Raw genomic sequence first — 26,896 nt, 5'->3', positions numbered from 1 at the left:
AAGTAAAAGTTAAATCTCTTTTCCTCAATAGGAACACCCATTTGCAATGGCAAAGATTTATTTTTGAAGCCCCAATTGAAAGTTCTGCCTGTATTACAATGAATCAAATCATTGTTTGAATTGCACAGCAAGTCATGATGGTCTTAAAAGAACAATCCAAGAAAAACATTCAAACAAAACAAGTTGAAAATATTAAACTATAATAACTTAAAAGGACTTACCAATCTGTCAGTAATATTTTTCATGCCAGTCATAACAGCAGCTGGGGCCTGAGGAAAAGAGAAAGCAAAAAGATTTGTCTCAGTTGCTTTATACAGCAAGGTAGGAGTCAGAGGAGGGTGTCAGTGAATCAGATGCCTCAGGTCATTGGAGTCACCTCCAGCACATCAGTGTGGCTTCTCAAGTTGTCTGTGATGACACAGATTCACACCAGAAGAGCATCTCAGAGCAAGAATTAGTGCAGAAATTCATGGTTTTGTAGTCTTATATTTTCTGTAGATGGCCTTATGATATATAAGCTGGAATTTGTTTAACTATTAGAAAACTGCACAAAATTAAATTTCTTATATTTCTGTGAGATATTATCATGACAATTAGCTAATTTCCCAAAATCACACAACATGTGGTGCAAGTCAGATATCTTGAAGCAATTTCTACTCTTTAGCTTTTATTTATCAGAAAAATTGAACAAAAAGATATTAAACATGGTTAAAATTTTTTGGTCTTGTTCTTGTGAAATGAAATCTTCTGAAGTGAAAAACAAGTTTATAAAAGAGTTGGCTGTAGCAGTTGAACACATGTCCTGGTTTTGAGAACAATAAACAATATCTAAACTAAAGGATCTTTAGGAAAGAAGTATTTTATTGTACATAGAATTTTGCCATAAATGAAGAGCCAAGATATACTAAAAAATATTATAATATATTCAGTGGTAAGAAAACATGAAATCAAGATGTTTACCTCTTTTATGAAATGTGGCATGTTTGGTTAGAATTCAATTCTGAGCAATAAAAGAGAAATATTTATAGTAACTAAAACAGTCATTCCTAGCCTAGGGTATATGCAAAGATACTGTGTCTATTCCCTGTTCATGTCCTTATAGGCATCATCTGACTCTCCACAAAGCTCTGGAGAGCATGGTAATTCTCCTTATAAGAAAATTAAGGATAATAATCATTAAATATTCCATTAATTTGGTGGGTATTAGTGCATTTGTAGTGCTCAAACTGAAGACAGAATCAAGATATTTCTCTTTTTTTTTCAGATGATCTTCTTTTCAGAAACTGATCAGCTTCACAAAAATTGATGTCTCAGAAAAGAAATTACAGTTAAATTCAACATGACTTTAAGCTGCACAGAAATATTTAACTGAAACAAATTTAATGAGAGCAGCGAAGACGCTAAATGTTATTGGCCTAAAATGCCAATTACTTGTAAACACAATGGACAAATAAGCTTCTTCAAACCCATTATTTCAGAGTATAAAGGCTTTTACATGAGAAGATGAAATGTTCTATATATAGGGGTTTAACAAATTGTCACTAAAGCCGTTATGATACTTTTAATAGTGACAACAGTAAAAAATGGCACTCCACAGAATGTAATCTCAGCTCTGTTTTTATTTAATACCACTCTCTGCATCAGACCTGTAGTCTGTGTAGTGAGGCTTAATACTTTATCTGAAGAAATCCCACTCAGTCTCCTCCACAAGCAGATAATGACAGGAAGTATTCCTAACAGCATTAGTCATTTACAAACACTGGTAAGTATTATGGGATTTTATTCCAACATCATTTTATGCTTCTGTGGTTCAGAACTTTAATGAATTAGATTGCATTTCTAGTAGGAGGCTCTGTGGGATAAGAATGTCAAATAAATATCTACTTAAACTGTTTTCAAGCTTTTCACAGATTCTTTGCTTCAAATAAGCTGATCACATCATGAAAACAGACAAACATTAAAAAATCTATGTAAATAATTTGGGGTTTTTTTCCAGCTCTTTAACAACCTTAAAGCTAAATTTTAACTAATTATTTGTAATGATGGCTTATTTTTATCAGGATCAGAGACAACAAATTTAAGGACATCAGTCTGAGGAGTTTGATATATTTCTGTTTGGTTTATTCCTGCTATCCATTATGTTTTGATTTTAAAACCTGTTTTGAAGATACACCTGCTCAAGTGATGGTTGTGGATGTGTGCCATTATTAGTCTTATTTTTTCTGCAACTCACACTAAGAAATTCTCTCAATATTTACCTCCACCACACAGCTATTTACAATGAAAACTGCTACTTATTTTCAGCATGGCTAACCACACACTCAAAATAATGGGGTAGGAATCGCATCAGAGGGAAGAACCGTCAAATACAACTGAACAGCTGTGAATGGAGACATGAAAAGCAGAAAAGATTCAACCTATGCAAAAATTAAGAAAAATAAATGGCTTTGATGAATTTAGTGCCCTCTACAACTTCCTGAAAGGTGGCTGAGTTAAGATGGGGGTTGCCCTCCTCTCCCAAGCAACTAGTGATAGAACAAGGGGAAATGTCCCCTAGTTGTACCAGGGTAGGTTCAGGTTGGATATAAGGGAAAATTTCTTCACTGAAAAGAGTGGTCAAGCTTTGGAATGGGCTTCCCAAGGAAGTGGTGGAGTCTCCATCCCTGGAAGCGCTCAAAAAAGGAGTGGATGTGGTACTTTGCGACATGTTTTAGAGAACATGGTGGTATTCAGATGAACGTTGGACTGAATCTTGGAGGTTGAACCCTAAAGATTCCATGCCAGCTGGTTTATGTAGTGACATATTTCCCAAAAGGCGGGGGGTATTCAAAAGTCGGGTAGAAAAAAAGCCATATAAGGTTTTACGGAACATCACCCAGGATGTGGTTAAATGTCCAAACAGTGCTTTTTCTGTCTCTGACTCTTTTGAACTATTATGAACATAACTGAGGCAAAAAAAAAGTGGAAATTCTTTTGAGTGGCAAATTATCTCCCACTGTTAGATTGTATAGAATCTGTTTAGATGAGTGTCCAGTAAGCCAATGGAAAGAATTGTTTCTGAAGTACCTCTTGATGGTTTTATAGTTAAATGATACTTCAGAGAAAAGAAGACGTGAATTCCCAGCATTTCACCTTTTCTTTCATTTCTGTATTGTTTTCTTTATTCTCACATTTAGCTGATAAGTGTGATTTGTATCCTGTCTAATCATACATAAAAGCTTTACTGAGGTGACATATCAAAAAAACCCCACTTTGTCACCTCTTTTATGCCATTCTGCAAGAATAAATACTGATGTTTCACTAGGACTGATGGAAAACATGTTCTCTCCTTAAATTAACAATTACTGAAACAGTCTATGTTAAAGCCAAAGAAGATTTAATTTACATAATGATGACACACAAATTGCTCAGATAAAATAATAACCACATTAAAAATGTGTTATGAAGAAGGTGAATATAGAGAAAGTTTCACTTCAACCATTGCAATGATGAGGAAAAAGCCAGCTGGCAAGAGTGACCACACTTAATATAACAAATCACAAAGGATATTTTGGAGGCATCTGCCACATGCAAGGGTCTGTTTAAAAGGCAAGAATACAGCAAAAACCTCAAATGATGTGTCAGTCATACCCTAGTACTAGTTCTGCCTCAAAAAATGTATTGTTGTAACACCAGCACCACAGCATAAGTTAATCACCCATACGTAACTTAATTAGCCATACATAAGAAACATTTTCATTAGAAAATCAGGGGGGTTACAGTTAGGATATACTGTATTTCAGTTTGCTGATAAAACCTTGGATCAGTCTCCTTGTGCATACATACCATGAAAATCCTGAATTGCGCTACCCGAGCCTCAGCCGCTTCACAAGCAAGCAAGGAATTGCAGTTATTTTTGCTCATGCTTTTTTTTTTTCTGCATAAACCAATTATTGATGATCTCATATCACTCCTCCAGTCTTCTATGAGGGTGTAAGAGTACCAGACATGTTCATTTGATTATTCTGAATTTCTAAGTAATTTTGGTGATGGTGGGGAAGCTCTAATCATTCACTTTTTGAACTATTTAATCTAGAGAATATCCATTTGCAATAGAGGACCACAGGGACAGGATCCATTTTATCTACATTTAGTCACAGAAAACTTAGGCTCTTAGTCTAAATTAGGCTTCTAATTTCTTTCTATAAGTGATGGAGAGAGACAACCAATTCCAGATTCATTCAATCCTAAAATAGACAATTAAGATAAATGAAGGACTGTCTGAGCAATCCTGTCTCACTTAGCTGGCCTCATGACTGGCTTAGACAAGACCCCTAACATTCATATGGTTAATATGACATGATTGATTCTACCTCAAAATACACTGATCTCACTTTTCTTCCATGTTCTACCATGTGTTTGCAAGGGAGCATTAAGTGTCTAGATGAAAATAAATTGCAGGCGTTTTCATAAGGACAGTGCAATAGATATGGTCATAAAACCATGCAGGAAAATGAGGAAGTCTTGGTCCATTTGTCAGCAAAGGACATGGATATTCCACTACAATAGTTATTTGGATTAAAACTGAATAACCATCTCTGCTGAAATGAATAAGTAATTAGTACTAATCAGACAATTAATGCTTCTGGTGTAAGCTTATGGTAGGCTTTCAATGCTATAGAAGCACACATATGTAAAACCAAAATGCAAATGTTACAATGTATGCATTGAGTAAAAAGAGGATTTCTGCATATTATTTTTAACACACATAATTTTCAGTCCATTACTAGATAATTAGGAATAATGATAAACTATTTAACAAAAACTTCGTTTCAGAGATGGGGGGGAACAGTGCCTAGCGCTGAATTTTGCTAAAATTTTTAATTGCTTTCCAAAGATCCAGAACAGAAACCTGCAGACTAAATCTGCCTTCTCATGCATGACCTCAGTCCCATGACACCAAGCTGCTTCACAGGGCACTGGCATTGGCAGCCAACACACAGCAGCCCTCAGGAGAGGCCAGTATAGCCATAGGAACAGGCTTCCAGCATTCTGTCACACCCATGCAGGTAACATACACTTGCTTTGACAAAACTACACCTAAGTATCAGAAAAAACTGAGTTTTTAAGTGCCTTTCATTCAGACAATCATAAAATGGTTTTGGGTTGGAAGAGACCCTAAAGGTCATCTAATTCTAATGCCCCTGCTATGGGCAGGGACACCTTGCTCAAGGACCCATCCAGCCTGGCCTTGAACACTTCCATTAAATCGCCATTCATAAGTAAAAGTTATGTAGTATGGGGATACATCTGACCAAACTGAGATATTCTGCTGAGTATGATGTGGCATAGACATGTTTTTTTCAGTCTTTTGCAGCATATTGCAACTTTTGCTGTGATTCCTTTAGTTAGCAGCAGATCTTGTTTTTCAAATCAAAACATCAGCTTAGAAACTTCCCAGACAGAAATTCTTAATAGAAAGGAATTATATAAATTATATATTAGATGATATAATATATATTATATAAATAATATCTTATCTATTATATAAATTATATATTATATAAATTATATAAAATATAAATTATATAAAATATAAAATATAAAATATAAAATATAAAATATAAAATATATTATTTGCATTTACTAATACAAGAATAACATAAAATATTTTAGGATATATAAAATAGCTTAGGATGTTTTTAGGACTACAGCAAGACCAAGGAAATACAAAATGAGAATCAGCTGTCCACAAGAGGTATGATAAAATATCTGATTTGATAAATTACTTCTGTTTAGCTCCTATGAGCTCATTAGGAATAACTTACATAAACAACAGAGTGGAAGAAAAAAACAAAGTAACGGGCTGAGACCTGCTGTCAAGGAACAGCACCTTATCAAGGCACAAAACAAGTCTGAAACCACAGAAATACAGATCATCTTAAACCATCACATCAAATCGATCAAATCTCACCTAATAGCTTTGTTTATGTATTGGTATGCAAATATTTGTAGACATGGATCTCCAAGCAGACATTCCCTTCTCCTCCTCCACTGAACTGCTGAGTGGGATGACATTGTCCCCTTAACCAGTGCAGCTGATAAAGGCAGTGGCAACAACCCCCAGATGGCATGGAGTGGATGTCAAAGCCACTTCTACCCTGTGCTACGATGCAGTGAGATTTATCTCACTTTGCTTTTGATGCCCTTAGAGAAGACACCTGCATTTGGGATAATCACTTGAGCTTCCATCACTGGCACTGGCAAAGAACAGGCACTTTCAGAGCTTCAATGAAAAAAAAAAAAAAAGAAAAAAGAAAAAGTGCTGGTTTTATTTTCCTCAGAAACACTGTCAGTTATTTTGAAGCCCTTAATACAGTAACTATTAACCCATATACGACACGTTTACAGTTTTTGTGATAATCTCTTCAGCAAAAGTTACCTGTCATTATCAAAAACGTTTTAAAAGTCTTAAAATACAGCTTGACACTGATTTCTTAGTCTCATACTAGTTGTTTCATTAGAATTTTAGTCTTTTCATGCACTAAATCTGGTTTCATGCCTTGAAGCAGAGATGTTATCTTGCCAAAGGAAATGTTTTTTACACCTCTTTCCTCCCTCTTTCGCAAGCCTACAAGTAAAAGATACAAATAGCTTAAAATGAAAATGTTTGCTCAGCAGTAAGGCCTGGTGCATGTAGTGAAGTATTTTTCTGATTAATTCTCCAACCTAGAAATTTCCAGAGTTTGCTTATTATGGGTGTATAAACTCTTAAGCAGATGTATTTGCTGCTTGATCACTTTGGGGGTTTTGGTTTTTTGCTTGTTTTTTTTCCTGATGCTTTGGGACACATGCCTAATTGATATTTTGTGCTCTTCACATAGGCTTTTCAGCGTTGTGTGTCCAATGTCCTTGTCTCCAGGAGTGAGTAACTCACTTCAGAGCTTTGAAGATCCCAAGTTTGCATGACCTTGTAAGGCCTTATGAATCTTGGAGCCTACTTATTTAATGTAAGGAAAATAATTGGTCCCTTTTGATATTTTCCCCTGACCATGCAATAAATATACCCATCCTTTTCTGTCTGTAAGAAGATTTTTTACTGTTGATCTAATCATTCTTCTCTTCATTCTCATTGCAGCAACTGGGGGCTTTTGCTGAAATGTCTGTGCAAAACCAGTTTAAAGACAGAAGATAAGAGAAAAAATCTCACCCTGAATGCCTCAGATTGAGGTAGTCTCTAAGAAACAGCAGGGGAGAAAACTGGAGACCTGAGGTGCATTTGGACCGCAGATCCAGTGAAACATAAGAAGAAATGGGCTTGATTTTAAAGCTGTCTCAAATACCACAAGCACCCAGAGAAGACCATGGGCTATTATTTCTTAAATTCTCTCTGTTTCTCTCTGCTTCCTTGGCTCAGCTGTTTCTGAAGTGTGAGCTGGGGACAGGCATTGATGTGCAACATTGCAACACTGACCGAGTTTACTGCCAATGGAAAATCGCATCTGCCCCAGCACACCCAGGAACAAATCTTGTTCTCATCCCATTTCCTTAGTGTGGATGTTCAAAAGGATCTGCCAGGCTGCAGAGATCTAAAGTAGAAATGAAATTAATCTGTTAAAGGATTGCCTTACCCTTAAGATTCTCTAGAGCCTGACCCTGCAGTGAGGTTCTTGCTATGGTTTCCACTTTTCAAGATCCAAGAAGCCAAGACAGCAAGTGCTTTTGTCAGGAAAAACACAGGTGTATCATGAATTCATACTCCAAGTACCTATCTGCCAAACAGGTGTTCAAAGTTGTAAAATCCAGGAGAAAGCCAGGCAGCTTTTGTCAATCTTTAGTGCTGCATTTTGAAAAAAGATTAGTTAAAAGAGTCTTTTGGTAGCTCCATAACTGTACTCAACTGTTCATTTCTCTCTAGCTGCTGTAACTGAAAAGCCTTCCCATTACCTCTAGATCTTTAGATATTGTTTCTTAACAAAAAAAGGAGAGAAAAATAAAGAAGCATTTCCTGTTTCAAGATTAAATCCAGTTTTGTGTGTTTGAAAAGCAAGTTGTGAAGTGCATTCAACATGTCTGATTAGCTGTTCTCTCCCAGAAAACAACCCCTACCTTACCAATGCACAGACATAATAATGTACCTCTTTCAAATTTTGACTTCCAATATTCAAACAATAAATGTGTGTCCTAAAGGATTCATAAAAGAGATTGAAAGAGACCGTTAATTCATGACATCTAAATGTCACAATTTCACCCAGTAAGCTTACGGTAGACCCATTAATTGTATTTAACTAAATCATTATACCAAGAGGGCCCCTATTTTTGCCTCAAACCCACTCAGACACAGAGAATTTAGAAATAATTTCAGTGGTATTTTTTAGAACCCTATGGCAGCCACTTGTAAATATTTATAACTAAATTTCAGTTCCACCTGCAGCATCTTCTTCTACCTGTTGTTTCTTTTCACACCTCTTGAGTACATTGCATTACCAATCAAGCAAAACTTTAGTGTGAAGACTGTAACTCTTGGTTGCTATGGTACAATGGAAATGCTGATACTTTTCTATCTAAGACTGAAAGTTATTACTAGTTTTTGGGAATTATTTTTTACACAGGACTGTTCAAAAGTATTCCTTTATAATTCCACTCTTGGGAAAACAAAATATTAGAGGGTCCTATAGAAAAGCCACAGAGGCAAAAATTCTTGCGGGATTCCTGAAGCATTACTAACTAAGAAGCAGTGGAATGTCTCTTTTACCCCTCTATGCTCTTTATCATGCCATTCAGGTTTAGGAAAAAAAAAAATCATCTTTTTAAAATAAGTTAATTTACTTATGTGAAACAGGAAGCCTATATTTTAGTAATTGATTGATTATTCACAGTATTCATGAATAGAGCCCAGTAGCTACTTTTGAGAATAGCCATGCCCTGTGTTTCATTTTCTTCCCCAAGTGGTACTTATTATCCAGATACATAAGACAACACTGAGTTATGGTATCTATATTTTGGAAGGATGGACAATGAGAGAATTAAGCAACTTGTCCACTTCCCACTGAAGCAGAGCAAATCACTTTTTGTTTCTTTTTTTCTTTTTTAGTACTCTCCTGCGTTGTTGCTGTAGCAGTCTGAGTACTTTGCAATTTTAGCTATGATTGTTTTTCTATCCAATTCATGTGCTTGGTGAAGATGTACAACTGCCTTCATTTTTAAGAGAAAGAAAAAGGGAGAGAGCAAAAGCAAGTGAGGGAAAGTCAGGACCAGTGGTTTGAACAAGAAGCTACTTTATGAGATGTGAATTTTTGGCATGTTTCTATAGTGACCTTAAGAAAACCATGTTGTTGAGCTGCTCCAGGGTATTAGCTATTACTGTATGCAATATCCCTCACAAGAGTGGAACAAATACAATTTTAATTTGCTTTGCATTACACCCACTGTTAAAAAATGGCACTACTATAACAAATGCTCTTTAGTTTCTTCATTTGTAGCCAAATTCATAAATCTCAGTAACTATAAATGTATCTCAAGGTCAGAGTTACTACAATAACCCATTCATTTTGTTTTCCTTTCACTAAATCCATTATCTGAACAAATTATTAGGTGACCTTTTTAGTTACAGCAATTCAATAAAACTTACATTAGATGGAGTTTCAGGAACATTAGTCTAATGTGCTTTAAAAGATCACCTTCTCTGAGCAATATAATAAGTTTGTGTGAAAAGCATAAAGCATGTAATATGTAATAAAATCCAGCCTTTAATGAACCATCTAAAAAAACTGACTTGTGTTATAATTCGACGGAAACCATCCCTTAATTAATGGATAAGAAACCAGAAGTAACTACTGGATGTTATTTTTGATTATATTTAGCTTGTTTTTCCTTTTAAAATGTATGCTCCTGATTTATACTGTTAAAGGAATTACAGTTTAAATGACCTTGGTTACCAGATTAATATGCTATGAAAAGGCATACTTAAAGCTAATTAAAAAGGGGTCTCTGATTACTAGTTAGTACCAAATTCACTAAGTAAGATACTGCTTAATTTTCCAAAGTGGTAGTCGGTCAAGACTGTAAATTTAATAAACTGTCTTAGATGCTTGATGGATGTTGGTTTTCTTCACCAGATATAAGAAAATACCAGCCAGATAAACAACAAATAAAACACAGCTCCAGCTATCAAGCAGGAAATTTTTACCAGGGAAGGTTTCACAGGACCACTAAAATTAATTATTTCCATTAAAAAATATAATGCATTAATTTGATTATCTTTGCAAATAAAACATGAGTAATCACTTAAAAAAACAGCTGAAATTCTCTACATCTTGTGCTTCCAGATTGCTGTCAAGAAAAAAACTAGTTTAACTAATTTCTGATCAGTCTGGGGAGGTCTGCATGCAGAAAGAGAAGCAATAATAACTTTCCACCACTTCAGCATCAGCAATCATTCATTTCTCCTGCAGATGTATGCATCACAGGAACATGAGCCAATTTGAGTAAAGGTCAGGACGCATCAAAATATCAGACTAAATAAGTTCCTCTTGCTACTAGGGTTTATTGAGCAGACTTGCATTCATTCAGTCTGTGGGTATTTAATTTAGCTCTACATTTTTCCAAGTACTTGTGTGTCTGTCTCCCAGTGAACCATCTGGACACCTATAAGCTTTTCAGGATCTTCTCCTAATTGCTCACCCACAGAAAAAAATGCAATAATTATTTCATTTTTCACAATCAGTACATCTATTACTAATTTGAGATAGAGGCACTGAAAATACCAACAAAATTATAGGATATGTCAGAGAATTGTTTTACAGTTCACAGATTGGATATTCCATACTTGGAAGCATTTAAAACCACGTTGGATGGGGCTTTGAGCAACCCAGAATAGTGGAAGTTGCTCCCATCCATGGTTGAGTGTCTGGAACCAAATGATCTTTAATGTTCATTCTAACCCAAACCATTCTAGTACTCTTATTCTATGAAATAAAACCCAGTTTTAAACTGCAATATTACAGTTAATTAATAGAGAGATAAAATGTAAAGCAACAGTTCAAATAAGACAATGAAATGCTTGTTTTATATTTCAAGTTGCATTTTTAATTAGTAGGTTTATTAAATCACACAATAAATTTAGAAATACCATGAGGTCAATAAAGCTTTCAACAATAGATACAAATTTTTTTTGTTTCTGTGATGAAGCCAATTGCACAACCTATGTGTCATCTCCCACAGGCCACCTTCATACTAGCAAACACTGCATTTAGACAGTAATCTCTTTGATTACCCTGTCAATAACTGCACAGCACTTCTCTGCTAAATTTTTGTATAACATATTTTTTTGAAATCTAAAGAATGAGAAGAATGTGTGTTCTTAGGTTTGGGCTTGATAAGCAAGTTCAAAAAACAACCTAGCTAATTATTTTCTCTCTTACAGTAGTCAATTAATTAAAATAAATTAAAATATTTTTTTAAAAGGTATAAGGAGTACTCTCTTTTCAGTTAGAGATTTAGTTCATAATCCTTTATCACTTCAAGCACACTCTGATGTCTGACTTCCACCATGCCCTCTCATGTAATTTTTTTTCCTTATAGATATAACCTTTTTTCTTGTAGGTTTATTCATTAATGCCATTGTCATGGAGTTACTTTACCTTTAAGGGAGTTGGAGTTGCTGGGAACTGCCTGGAGTCTTTTCTCCTGACCAATTATCGGTCATTGCTGGGAATTGACAGCAGTTTAGGCCATTGAAAAGTAGGATCAACTTGTGGACCCTTCCTTAAAGTGTAAAACCAGAGCTCTCTTGGTTCTCTCTTTGTTTTCTGGCTGTGGAGGGTGGCAGAGCTCCAGGCCTCCCGTTCCTGCCCAGGCCATGCGGCCGGGCGGGGATGGGGCCGGGCCTGCCCCGTCTCCCGGCCGGGAGATGGGGGGGCCTGGGGAAGGTTTTCCCCGGGCTGGGCCGAGCCGATCTCTGGCTCGGCTGCAGGTTTTGCTGTAACTACATTCACTAGAAACTGCCCAGTGAAGAAAGAGAGAGACTCTGGACCTGCAGCAAGCTGGAGCAGCAACCACACGCTCCAGAGCAGCCATGAGGAACCTTCCATCGCAGACAGCTCCAGCTCCTGTTCGGCAGAGATCACCAAACCATCTACAAAAGCCTGGGCAAGATTTTAACTCTTTCATTACCCAGATGAGACTTGTGGATTAATCTTTTTATCCAGAGAGAGAGAGAGAGATCAACATGAAAAGAGACTTTATAAACTACCAGTGACAGGAAAGAAAAGAAGCTTCAGGAAAGGTAGAGAATTAAGAAGATGCTTTAATTAAGCTGAAATATCTTTCTGTTAAAACTATGGAGATGGACAATGAAGTCCTGAAAAGAACTTCTTTAATTCATGATACAGTATCTAGGGAGGAATAAAGTGTTCAAAGTGTAAATTTGAGTAAAAAGTAGAGTAATGATGGTATAGTGAAGTGCTGGGAGATTTGAAGCCTTGAGAGGCAATGAGAAAACTGTTTTCTGGTGAAGCTCACAGAAACAGATGAAGAAGACTTTTTTGCCTTTGAATAACTTATCCTTAAAATGCTATCCCTAGACTCATGGCCCATACATACTTCAGAGTGATGTGAAAATGGGAGGAGTGAACTCTAATAATAGCAGCTCTGGGCAGCTAACATTAGGGCAATGGAAAACTATAACAAAAATAGTTTTCTTGTGAGAAACTCCATAAATTAACAAGAAGAAACTTCTGTTTCTCTACAAAGACTGGTGAAAAGACTGTAGCAAGAATTGGGACTGTTTTAACCATCAAAGTTCCAAAGTTTTTGTCTCTGTTGTCATGTAAACAAGGGAATAGTGGGTAGATAGGGGATGAAAAGGTTTTTCTGGAAGTTTATTCTGGTGTTCTTATGATTGTAGTTTGTCAATAAACTTTTTTTTTCCTTTTAAGTTTTATGCCTGTTTTGCTCTTGTTCTAATCCATATCTCACAGCAAGAAATAAGTAATTTTCTTAGTTATTGGTTTAAAACCACGACATGCCATGTAAATTATTGAGATATGTTAAATGGTCTCTTGGTTTTTCCTTGCTGTTCTGTGAAATTTAAGAGATTACGGAGTTGATTGCTATGTTGCACATCAACTCATGTTGATAGAAATCAGCCAGTGATCTATGTTTTTCTTAAGTGAAGAATCACCAATCCACAAACATAATCCAAAAACCGTTCACTTTATCATATGCTTTGCATGTTTTTCTCACATCACAGAAAACCCAGGCCAAGATGAATTTGCAATGTCATGTTATCTAAGCTACAGATAGCTTTTCATTAATGTCTCAAATATTAATATCATTTCATACCTACCCTTTTAGCTCATTAGAGAATTCATATGTCACACTCAAAATAATGTGTTTTTTGCCTTTTCTTCTCTGTTGCTCTGTTGCTAATAATAACCAGTTTCAATCAGAAAAATCGTGGTCTCCCTTAACTATTTTTGAGTCGACTATTGTTTCTTTGCCAGATAAATTCTTTGAGATTATTAATTTGTGCAGGAAACAATAATGAATTTTTTTTAAATTATATTTATTCTCTTTTGTAATGGAGTAGATCTTAAAAATTTTGCACTGGAAAATTAAAAAAACCCAAAAAATTCATAAACAAGGTAATAAAATCATATATCTAATTATAGTTCAATTGTAATAACATTGTAGCTTGACTGAAATAATACAGTATTAATACAGTGTGAATCATCAATAACAACTATAAATTTAAGAACTAATTTTAAAAGCTTCATCTTTTAAAAATATCCTTGAAAGAAAAATCCATATATTTTCTTTCAATTGCAATCAAACTTCCCAGAAATAACAATGTTTGTCCAATATGAGCACAACCTACTAAAAATTTCTAAATAAATTTTCCTCAAGCCTTATTTTTGTCATTGGAATAAATCAGACACACAGTTATTTTTGAGAATATATTGATAATTTAATAGTTGCACATATGTAACAGAGATTCCAGAGATGCCAGGTAAAAAGCAATGCTACAATCCTGAAAGACCTTGCAACTCTTGATCCAAAATGCAAAAGTGCTTGGCAACTTAAAGGATGAAGCTGTGTTTACTAATTTTCTGTCTGGGAGGTTAAATAGGAAAGAATCAACTGCAAAACATATGTGAGCAGTCTGGCTTACCCACTTCTGTAAGTCCCTAAACAGCTGGTGTGGAGAAAACCTACTGTCATGTTGCTGAGCCACTGATAGGGATGAAGAGAAACAAAGTCAGTAATAGTTTTCAAAGATCTCTCATGTGACTTAATGAAATAAAAGTCTTCAGGAAAAATCTCAGTGTGACATGGCCTGGCCTTTTACTGGAACGAGGAAAGATTAGGAGTTTAAACAGATGCCATAGTGACTAACTATCCATAGAGGTTGATGTAAACAAAGTTATGAAGTCCATCATAATAGCAGAATAGGTTTTAGAGAGGCTGAGGACAGCCTCTCAGAAGGACATCCAAGAAAAAGGAAAGCTTGTTATAACTGGCAGAGAAAAAAAGAAGCATGAAGAGATGGTTGCGATGGATATGTAGGGAGAATACATGTAATTTACAACTTTGAAAGCAAACAAGGGGAGCTGGGATTTTCTACACATATAAATATTAAATTTAGGGACAAGCACATGGAAGAAACAGGAGGCACCACAGTATGGTGACAGTCATTTGACTGAGCTGGTCAGCATCAAGTCAGTGTCAAAGGACAGTAACGCTCTATCTGTCAGCATGGGGGGTTACTTTAAAATAAAAACAAAAAAAGAGATCTTAACAAATTCATGAGAAGTCATCCACCAAAGATATCTACAGGCAAGCCCAGACCCCAAATGTTTTGAGCCATCTGTGCTGCATTACACAGTCATCATGAAAACAAATACAGACAGGTTTCGTGCACTGAGACATATTGCATGTCTGAATTATTGGGGAAAAAATGGTAGTTGGGATGCTTCTTGGGTTTGGATTTTTTGGGTGTTTTGTTGCCAGGTAGGTTGTTTCTTTTTAAATCAAACAAGCAAACTCAAAAAACAACAGCAAAGTAGCAATTTCACTTCTGTGACCTCCATTTCAGGCCCTCTGAATAAAGCTATACCACCCACATTAAAAGTGCAACTCCTGTAATTTATTTCCCAGCCAAACTCTCAATAAATGATGTAGCATGAAGCAATGAAAATAATTTTTTATGTAACACCCCTTTAGATCAGAGTCTCCTTTTTTATCTTGCCAAATATTTTGTTCTTCCTTCTTGCTTCCCTTCTGTCTTTCTCTCTAGGTTCTGCTCTTTACCTTCCTCTCCCACAGTTTGCTGCCCATGCCTGATTTGATTATGATAATTCTGTTCATCTTTTGTACTATTTAAAAACAGTAACTATAGACAATTACTTGTCCAGGGATATTGCCAACTTGTGTCTGAGCTGGATCAGACTTTGAACAACCTGGTCTAGTGGAAAGTGTCCCTGCCCACTGCAGGGAGACAGGAACTAGATGATCTTTAAGGTCCTTTCCAACCCAAACCATTCTGTGATTCTATTTATTGGTCCAAGATCCCTGTCATTACATCTTAGTAATATATGTCCAGAGACTGCTGGACTGGTTTAAACCTTCCCTATCTCCTTCTGAGGTTTTCAGAAAACAGAATTATACAAGAAATAGCAGAGACAAGAAATTTAGAGAATACTTTTCCCACTCAAAACATGTTTCACATCTTTGCTCTTCAGTTATCCCTATTAGAGGACTATCTCTTCTCATATCCACTTGCCCAAATACAAATTCCAAAGTTTCTAAGATGTCAGGACAGGGCTTCTTTATTATTGATACACATAAGTGCTTATTGTTCAGCTTATAGCAGCATTTCTACACATGAGTTTAATACTGGTGGCAAAAGCAACTACAAAGCCTTTAATTTCTGACTTCTAAAAGTATCTGAATTAGGTAGGATAAGAGATTCACTTAGACTCACAGGAAACTGTGATGCCAATTATTCCAACCTTGGCTCCAAGCTGAGATAATTTCAACTTTAGATGGAGTTGCTCCCAGCCTTTTCCTCCTTACTTCTGAATTATTTCATTATTTCAACAGCTGAAGATGAGCTGTGGGCAATCCTTCCTTCTTTTCCCCTTGCTATGATTTGTGTGCATTGTTTCTTATCATTTCACTGTCTCCCTCAGCTTGTCTGTTTTGTCTCTGACCTTTCAATAGGTATTTGAAGATGGATAAAACTTTTCCTTTACTATTTGTTTTTCAGACTGAACAAACCCGGTTCCCCCAGGCACAGGACTGTACTCCAGATGCAGCCTCACAAGTATCAAACACAGTAAAAAAATAATTTCCTGCAACCAGATAGCTACACCTTTGTATGGAGTTATCTTTCAACAGCAAGGGCCCAAAGTGACTTATATTCAATTTGCTTCTTACCAGAATTCCCAGGACATTTTAATGGACCTGCTCTTTTCCAGGTTGTTCCCCAGTCTCTACTGTTGTACTGGGTTAAATCCATCCAGTTTCAGAATTTCACATCTACTTGTTGAACTTCATAAAGTTTCTGTCAGCCCATTCCTGAAACTTGCCAAGATCCCGCTGAAGATTTACCCTGCACTCACTCACATGTATTAATTATAGTCCCCAGTCTTTGTTACCCATGAGTTCTCTGGTTCTGTCTCATGGTCTAGGTCACGAATGGTCAGTGAAAAACCTCTGAGGACTGTTACTTGTAATGGCCAGCAGAAAGGCTTTGAATCCCTAATGGCTACCCTCTTCCCAACCTATTCTATATCATTTGCCTATTTGCTCATCAGGGAAAGGCTCTGGATTGCTACAATTGATTTTTTGATTGCCTCTATGTTGATCTTTCTTGCTTTAGATCTGGTTTGCTATTTACCTAGGTAAATTCCTGCCTTTAACTTGAGTTTTAAATTCCTGGCAAAGATTTAAAGATTTGTGTCTGTATGAAAGGTAGAAAAAAGAAAAAGTTCCTGTCCCATCCCGCTGTAGAAGGGGAGTCGGGGAGGATTCTTTTGGATAGATTTCTCAGATAAACATATAATGTAAACGCGGCAATATTGTATCTGAGAAGTGTTGATACAGAAAGGTAAGTGGGGAATAGAGAAGGGAGCAGAGAGTGGGGAAGGGAGGCAGAGAGAGGAGCCCCTAGAGTAATTTTTCAACACATCTCTAACACGTATTGAGGCATAAATAAAAATCAGATTGGTCCCACTCAGATCCATTCAGCTAATTGGCTCCTGAAGATAAATTAGCAAAAAAATATTACTTTGTATTTTCTGTTTTTCCACTTCCTAATGCCAATGTATTATCCCTAAGAATTTCCACTATTTTCTTTGCATCTCTAGCAATGACTTGTTTACCTGTTTCATAATGATTACCTGCTGATTTTTTTCATCAGGTTGCCTCATCTAGAATAGAGCACACACTGCTTGCCTTTAGTTAAAGATAACTGTAGTACAATACACTTTCTACTTGATCCAGTCGTGTAACAGCCAACACAATCAACCCTTCGGCTGAGTACCTGGTGTAGCAATGCGTCATTGCAACACGTCTGCCCCCAAAGGCAAGGGAAAGACAGGTCTGAGACAGAGGGAGGAGTGGTGTAAATGTGCAAACAAAAATTATAGGACTCTATAAACAAGGTTATGCTAGAGCATCAAACATTTTCAGAAAGCTTTACACAAAGAGGCAGATATTAAAAATTTAATTCAAAAGGTGCTGCATTACAGAAATAACTTATCCAAAAAGGCAAAGGTTTCTTTTTCCTTTTGTCCTTCATCCAAAGATATTCAAGGTCCATTTCTCGTATTGTAGCATGAAGGACATTAAATTATCAGTCAAATCTAACAGCCCATACACTAAAAGTTTCATTTTGCAGGAATGGGTGTTACATGAGGTACAAAATTTCTTTAAATGCTCTTATAGATTCCCATGCAAAACTTCAACGTCCGCAAAGGGATTTATAAAGCTGCTGACTGAAAACAAACGACAGAAAATAAAACCTGACAAAGGCTGCTTTTTGTAGTCTGCATCTTATTTGCACTCCCCCACCTTTTCTCTGTAGATACCAGCTACAGCAAACCACCCTGTTCAGTACTCCATATATGTAAATCAGCAGATACTTGGATAGGATACCTCCTAGCAGATAGGAAAGCCTGATTTACACATTAAATCAAGAGAGAATATTTTCAACCTAAAATGGGGCTGTTGTCTGCTACCAAACCTGAGTTAAATCACGATTTTCACTGCAGTTGGTGACAAAACCCTTGTCTTCAACAACATATTTCAGAATTCAAGAACAGCTCTCCCTCGCACAAAGGAGGAGCCATACCACTTGTTCATAAACAATTCCTTTCCACCTTTGCATAGCATCCTAAAATAACATGACCCAAGTAAAAACATTCATATTGTGCTCAGAGAAATCAAACCAAAACAAAACAAAATACCAAACAGAAACCTTCAGTACTTATTGATTGCCCAAGTTTCAGCTCACAAACTCCTGGCAGAACAATGAATGATGACAATGAATGACAATGCATGAATACTGCATGGAATAGAGATACCCACATGATACTAAAGGAGAACAGTGTTTTGTGAGCTGATCGTGTCAATTTTAGTCCTTGACAAAAAATTTCTGATCTGAGTTCTTATTTTTCAATAGACAGCAATAACTTTTCTACAAATTTATGTTCAATAAATGACCCAGCTTCAACTGTGAAGTCAGTGCTGTGAGTGCACCTGTGGCTGCCTTCTACCTTTTCCCCCCTCAATCTGATTGTTTAATATTGGACTCTTCTCTAGCTAAGTCTGCAAGGTTTACTTCTTCAAATGCCACCCCCTACAAAGCTGAGACTGAAGTTTCTTTTCAGGAGTTGTTCACTGGTATTTGTAGTACTTTTTTCTGCACTCTAGGGTTGTACAGTGAAGAAAACAAACAGGCTTTAGGTTCTAGGGAAGTCGGAGGAGAAAGTCTCCATATATTTCACGGAACAAGATGAAGAAACAAGGTACTTCAGTTTGAAAGCCTGTTATGAACTGTAGAACTCACCACTTATCAATACTTCAATACTAAATTTTAGTACAAAACAAAAGCGAAAAATGTTTGGCCTTTAGAGGCATGAAAAGAGGATCATCATGGAAATTATAGGAACTTAAATTTTGCCTCTATAAAGCAATTTTAGTACCATTTAGTGCCATTTAGTACCATTACATTACACTGAATTGAGGGCTGGCATCTTGAATATATCAGTGTTATAAAGAAGTCGAATGAGAACCACAAAAAGTGGCTTGAGGGTTGGAAAACAGACACTCAGAGAGTGAAATTTCAGAGGTCTGTCTTATTAAGGTAGGAAGTGAATCAGGTATTTCGTAGTGTTGGTGTAAATATCTCTGAGAGTGGTGGCAAGTATTTCAGTCTTGCTGACAAAACTCTGAAAAGTCTCAATAGCTAAAAGATATAACTTTTCTAGCAGCAAAAATATTAGGTTATAAGGAAAAGGTTGGTCTTGGTTTTTCCTGAAATTATTAAGTCAATTATGTTTGTAAAAAATAACATAGAAATTGTAGAAACTGGATTAAAATAAACAGCCTGTGTAAATGAAAGCTGAATGCTATCTCAGCCAAAGATCATACCAATCTTAAAAAGATCATACAAATCTTAAGAGTTGTGCAATTGTTGCACAAAAAAATTTTTTTTCCAGTTTTCTACAGGATGTCAGCAAAACCTCAGCCCATGGTGGACCTATGTCCACCATAGTTATTTCTAACCATGGCTATTTCATTCCATGTGGTTAAATTAGATGAAGTTGAATGTGGATTACATCTGAACCTTAAAACTCATAAATATATGATCTATATAGAAGTATTTAAGCAAGGGACTATCTTCAAACCCGTACAAGGATCTGGAATCAGTCTGGAGGTAATAATAGAAAATTCAGAGATAGTCAGAGACAGTCAAGCTCTTGTCTGAAAATGTCACATTGACAGTATGACATTTCAGTTTGAGCTATTAACTAGTCTTGGATGAAAGAAAATTATTAAGAGATGAAAAGCAAAAGAAATCTCCATAGGAAATACATAGAACTCTTTCATTTCTCTCAGAAATATTTTCAAATAAAGGGGAATAAAAAAAAAGGCCAGTCATGTATTGCTACACTGGTAATACTTTTTTTCCGTAATCTAAGATATGAAACAAAAAAGCTTTCTGCAATCTGATATTTAATCAACAAAAAGTGGTGGTTCTACGTTGATGTTTGACTTGATGATATTAAAGGTCTTTTCCAATGATTCCATGATTCTGTGAAATACATTAGAAGATGTAACAGCAGTTAGTTTTTTTTTATTTCCCCCTCCTATGTTTCTCAGTCAATTATTATCCCTGAAGGTTTCCCTAAGGCATAATCACATAGTCATTTTGTATATCACACAAGATGTCACCAAGCCACAGTGTTCATCAGCGTCTGTCAAACATGGATTCTTATTTCTGCAGCCAGACTGCAAGCATGGCTTCATTCAGGTATTGCCCAATCTGCCCTAATCCAAATCCAGACCTTGCCAACTACCTTCGACACTGGTGGAAACTATGGAGCATTTGTGCTGTCCAGCACAGCAGCTTGGCTGGGGAAACTGTAAGGTAGTAAGCCCCTTCAGCCAAGGAATCATCAAACTGCCTGTTTAACCGGTTGAATGTAGAAAGAAAGCTTTGTGACTTGACAGAAAACAGCTTTCATTGATTTAAGGAGTGAAAGCTGGCAATTAACACACTACTAAATATTAGCATGGGGTGATGAATAATCTGACTGCAGTTCTAAGGGGAATTTTTCCACTTGGAAAAAAAAATATTCACACCAGAATTTGGCAGGACATTAGAGTTAATCACCACTATTCTTCATACAATCTTTAATGATCACAAACAGTCAGGACCTCCAATTTACATCTCATTTACAAGATGGCATCTTTTAGCAGCATGAAGCCTCCCAACATTCTCTCAACTATTAAATGATTAAAGATTTATTCTTGCAGTACCTAGATTTTCTCAATGTAACCTTACTTACATCTGCTGCAACTACAACATCTTAGCCTGTGCTTACAGAAAAACAAGGATGTGTTTACACTTCATGAGGTTTTTTCCTTCAAGAGGCTAAAATTGATCCTTATGAGAGAAAACAGCATCCTCTCCTTTCCTTCTAGCAAAATAGGACAAAAACCACTGTGCTAGTCCCTGTCGATGAAGCACTCTCCAAAGAAGCAGATGAACAGACCAGATGTACACAGCTTGTCTGATACCTTGCTGCTCCAGTAATTTTCATTCCATTAAATGTTGCTTAATGCTGGTATAATTTGTTGCTCAAAGGAAGCAATATTTGTTTCCTTTAATGCCGTTATGATGATGCCTACTCTTTTCCTGAAAGACTCAGGACATCTCCTACCCATGGAGCAGCTTGGAGGTGAATCTAACTTTACAACCCTGAAAGGAAGCAGGCAGCCAGGGACATCTGAGCATGGGGTCACTGTGAAAAGCCATGAAAGCCTGGATAGCTGTAAGCCAGCACAATTCGTGCTGTGCACCAGCAGACATCAGCAACCGGCGACTGCTGGGGCAGCACTCCTATATTTACTTGGCATGCGACTCCTTTATATGGACAGCTCAATTTGATTAATGGTCACAAGTGGTTGAAATACTATTTGCATAAAATACACTTTGCACTGAAAGTAATTTTATGTAGGAGACACACATCGTTTAGAAATATTGCTTGGAGGGCTATTTTTCTTGGGAAAGAATTTACAATGAAAAGTAAAAATATAAATATTAGTGGGTGTATTTATATCCTCCTTGCCCCCAGTTTAAGCTCTTTTCAGATGTTCAAAGACCATCTTGACACTACTGAAGTCTTACATTTCAGTTTAAGAAGATTCTAGTCTGAGCAGTTGATTAATTTTCTGATTTGGACAATTCACCTGCTAGGCTCAGGACTTTGTCACTCCTTAACATCCCTTAGAGTTTGCCTGTCACTGCACAGAAACAGTGTTTGATGCAGACAAAATTAGTAAAACTTACCTCCAAAATGAATCAATTACTCAATATTCTCATGGGACATTTTTCCTAATACCTTTTGCAGATTGATGCATCTTTTATATCCTCTATCTGTCTTGTTGGAAGGCCCTTCTTTGAGCAAGATTATCCCATCAAAACTAAACATATACTTTAAATGCATTTACTAGATATATAAATATATTTAATATAGCTAATTATAACTCAGTACAACAATCTTTCCCTCTCTTCTGTGTTCCTGCAATGTAGCATTGTAAAAGAGGTATAGGTGAACATGAGAGAGGAAACACATATTTTAGCAAGGGCACCAATTTGTTAAAGATTTCATTGCCACACGAGTGCAACAGCTCTCCCTTGATACATTATTTGCACTAATTAGACACTCATCTGTAATGGGTTCACCCTGGCTGAATGCCAGGGACTCACCAAAGCTTCTCTGTCATCCTGCAGCTGGATACAGAAGAGGAAATATAGTGAAGGGTTCATTGGTTGAGATAAGGACCAGGAGAGATCATTCATAAATACCATCATGGGCAAAACAGGCTAGAATTAGAGTTATCAATTGAATTTATTACTAACAAAATCAGACCAGGATGACAGGAAGTAAAACAAATCTTAAAAACAATTTTCATCCACCCTTTCCTCCTTTCTAGCTCTACCTCCTGACCCAGCAAGTAGACAGGTAATGGGGGTCATGGTGAGTTCATCATGTTATATATCCCTCTGCTCAGAGAGGGAAATCCTTCCCCTGCTCTAACATGGGATCTCTCCCATGGGAGAGAGTGCACCACTGGGTATGTAGGGACTTGTGTGTTCTCATTAAATGGGAAAATTCACCCCAAAATTGGAGGTGAGTGCATTGACACCTTTTTTGTCTTTAGTAAAAAGTTAACCTGCAAAACACAGATTTTGCTAAGGTGCATTCAAGGAGTATTCCTGAGTGATGTAAAAGTACTGCACCTCCATATATACATCCAGGGCCTGTATACAGTATCAGAATGCAGAACAAATTAAATCTAATAGAATACATAATACTGAATTAAAGTATTGTTGCCACATGAATGAACCCAGTCAGACACACAAGCTCAAATAGTGCTGTTTGGGTCGTTAGAGATCTCTCATATGAAATATTTTCCCTGCTGTTAACCAATATTTCCTTTAGTGCTTTTGTGTGCACCAGATTAATGACAGTAGAATGATAAATATGAATGTTATTTTAAAATATTTATCTCTTCAACATATAAGAGCCATGAACTTCAAAGCTAATACAAGCTTGTTAATCTGTCACATACAGACTTGCACTTTCCCCATTTGCAGAAGAACACTGTCTTCAATTAAGATATGGGATTTATCTGGCTTTCGTAAAGTGTTGAGAGAATATTTCTGTTATATAAATAGCATTTTCCATACAAAGAGTGATCATTCTCTGGTTCATTGCCTGAAGAAGATATCCCCTGTAGCTCCCTGATATGCTTAACAGGTGTTTCTTTAAGCACGCCTCCCTCTTTCATCATTCACTAACCTTCAATAAATCAGAGTAATTTAAAATGCAAGTTCTGCTCTCAGAAATCTGCTGCTGTAACAGAAAGCTCCAATGTGATGGGACAAGATTCTGTTAACTGCAAAGCAACAATGTGAATCGCCAAATTTGAAATGAATGAGCCTTGTAATGCCTCAGGCATGACATTTTAGTGGCTGAAGAATTTGACACTACATGCATTTTGAGTTCCTATAATCCTATAGTTATCCTGACAGAGGAGAATCTCTGCTCTCAATAACAGTAACTACGCAGAGGAAACTATTAAAATACACTGCACATACACATGAAAGAAAGCTTCACAACCAGAGCTCTGTATTACATACCTGTAATATGGAATCAGCTTTCATGTGACCCAAATATTCTACATTTTCCTATTAAGATCCTCAACAGCTTTCATATTTAAATATCTCAGCCCTCTGAGAAAAGAGAAGGATTTCATAAGATTGGGTGAAGACACTCTAATTCCCGAGAGGAACAGATACACTGAAGACATTCGTGTTGGAGCTGGCATAAATGAAAGCCCCATAAGGCAAATAAATTCTACAAAGGACAGAAATTATTTTGTCTAAAGACCAACTGGATTGTTTCCATCAGTTCTAAAACCTGTACAAAGCTCAGCTCTTGTCTGTTCCCCCATGAAATTAATTTAGGCCACAGTCTCTCTAGACAATATCATTCCATTTATGTCAGATTTGTTTCTAAGGACAAAACAGAATTGTACCACCTTAAAAGATGCCCAAAGCACAGTTAAAATTATTAATATTTTTGCCTTCAGAACAAGTGTGGAGTAACAGAAAAACTTTTATACCCATAGGTGGTCCTTGAATTTGGAGTGTAATACCCAAATCACAGCTAAAGTCAAGGAAGTGTCTGAAGTACCTACAGCAACCCTGTAGCTGTACCGAGCTACAGTCACAGTAGAAGACCATCCACATTCAAAGTAGGATTCAGCCCATCTATTCTTTCTGCTGATTTCAGAGGGAATATAGAGTAACTGCATGCCAATAGGAGATATCTCAGTTTTTGCAGCTACTGGTGTTTTCATCTTCAGAAAAAAGCTCTTGACTCCTAGTATTGAAGTTGTGCAGATGTGAACTTCAAAGGCCTGAAATTGAGATTATCTAACAATGGCAACATCAAGAACTGGTGAGAAGTTTCCCTTAGATTACATTTAGATGAATAGGTAAGGGGAAAGAAACAGCAGCTCCCTTCAAGTTGCATAATCTGTCTCTTTTCCATTCTTAATAAAAATATCCTTTCTCACATGGCTTTGAAAGACCTAAAGCAAAGCATATGGCAAGCATAAGTCCATTTACATTTACTTTACCTCTCTCCAGTATGCTAAAAAGACTCCTATTTTGTCTAACAGTATGTTAATAGGGAGACCTACATGTAAGTATTTATTTCCCCAAATAAAATTAATCTTCTATATTTTATTTCTGTTTTTTCCTAAATGAAACTTGGCTGAGTCCACTATACCAACACTAAAAATGAGAGCACTCTACACTGTGGAGAATCCCCAATGGTGTAATAGGGATTTACTTCCTGTTTCGTTGTGCTTCTTCACTCATAGTTGGAATGCATCATCCATTTAAAAAATTGTGAAAATATCAGATACAGTGTAATTAATGCACAACACAAGAATTCCAGCATTATTTCCACACAGGATAAAATACCAGAACTAATAAAAAAAAAAATCTACCAACTGCAGGCAAAAAGGACCAGTGACATAGTAGGAATTGACCCTACTCACCTGCTCTGATAATGGAAACTTTGCATGGTGGCTGATACTGGATGGATTACATGAGGAATGAGAGGAAAAGGCTACAAAAATAACATCCAGATAAGCAAATAAATAAAGGCATACTACCAAAGACGTAGCAACAGAAACATTTATCTTGAATGCATGTACATAGAGAATACCAGTAGAAAGTAAGGGCACTGGGCTCTGATCCAAGATTATTTTATTGTTACAGCTGAGCCTCCTGTTTTTATTCATGAAGGAAAGTAATGGCTACTCTTTCATTTATATATCCTTGATGGGTTTTTCCTGATGATTTACCTGCACAGATGGATCTCAGAAGTGTATAAACTGCTTCTGCTCTGAGCAATACACCAGGAGGTCAGCTTTGTCTAAAGTCCTCTTTCAGTACTGAAGCCTCAATTGTATCTCATCAGTAGCTGCTTTGCCCCCACATACTGCTAATAGTGTGATAAATAAGAAATGCTCATAACTGCTATTTCATAGAACCATTGTGAATCAAATCAAAGGAGGTGATTCTCCTCCTCTACTCCTCTCTTGTGACACCTCACCTGGAACTGCTGCATCCCATGATAGAGTCCCAAGATAAGGACATGGATCTGTTGGAACAAGCGCAGAGCAGGGCATGAAGGTGCTCAGAGGGCTGGGGCACCTCTGCAAGGGAGACAGGCTGAGAGAGCTGCGGTTGTTTAGCCTGGAGAAGTCACCAGGGAGACCTTAAAGTACCTTCCAGTACCTAAGGGGGTTAAAATAGTGCTGGAGAGGGACTTTTTACAAGGGTGTGCAGTGCCAGGAAAAGTGAGAATGGCTGTAAACTTAGAGAGTAGGTTTAGACAAGATATAAGGAATTCTTTACTGTGAGGGTGGTGAGACACTGGCACAGGTTTCCCAGGGAAAATGTGTCTCCCCCACCCCTGGAAATGTTCAAGGCCAAGATGGATGGCGCTCTGAGAAACCTGCTCTGCTCGAAGATGTTCCTTCCTATGACAAGGGGCTCCAAATGAAACAATCTTCTAATCCAAACCATTCTATGTTTCTAGGTATAATTTGAAAAAAATACAATTCTAAAAGATATTGGATATTTAGCCAATGTTAAAAAATTTCAAAGGGCATGTGTTTGAACTGAGTCACTTACTTTTCAACTGTTCACAAAATCAATTATATTTCCGGTGCTCCAAGCTACTTTGTAGCCAGGTCCCAACACTAAACATGTAATTTCAATTATTAAATAGAAATAAATGCTTAGGATACAAATGAAAAAATCACAGAAAAAGACCCCAGACCATTTGAGTCTCTGGAAATTCTTGATGCACATAGCAAATATTTGATCAGGCCTCAGAACAATTAAAATCACAACTCCCAAATCAACATAGAAACTTCTCAAGAGAAAATATACAGCTGGCAATATTTGTGCCAGCATCTTTTTTCACCTGCTGCCTCTTCATAGCTTTACTATTTTTTATATATCATCTTCCTTAAGTAACATTATAGGAAACCAGTCAATGAGGTATATTTTCACCTTAAATTCCCTTTTTCT

At 36.7% G+C, this 26,896-nt stretch overlaps 1 protein-coding gene across 1 annotated transcript in view; it reads right to left on the bottom strand.

The window, feature by feature from the left end:
- TENM4 (teneurin transmembrane protein 4) overlaps positions 1-12,119 on the bottom strand; it is a 1,355,518-nt gene extending 1,343,399 nt beyond the window's left edge. The window contains exons 1-2 of the mRNA XM_086882312.1: positions 11,622-12,119; positions 222-269 (exon numbers count right to left, since the gene is read on the bottom strand). The gene's annotated coding sequence lies outside the window, so the exon portion shown is untranslated. The remainder of the gene's footprint in view (positions 1-221; positions 270-11,621) is intronic.
- Between the last annotated feature and the right edge of the window lie 14,777 nt (positions 12,120-26,896).

Source organism: Cyanistes caeruleus, chromosome 3 (assembly GCF_971803275.1).
Source record: "Cyanistes caeruleus chromosome 3, bCyaCae1.hap1.1, whole genome shotgun sequence".
Taxonomy (NCBI): Eukaryota; Metazoa; Chordata; class Aves; order Passeriformes; family Paridae; genus Cyanistes; species Cyanistes caeruleus.
Note: the sequence above shows the minus strand (reverse complement) of the source record. Positions and strands in the feature narration are given on the sequence as shown.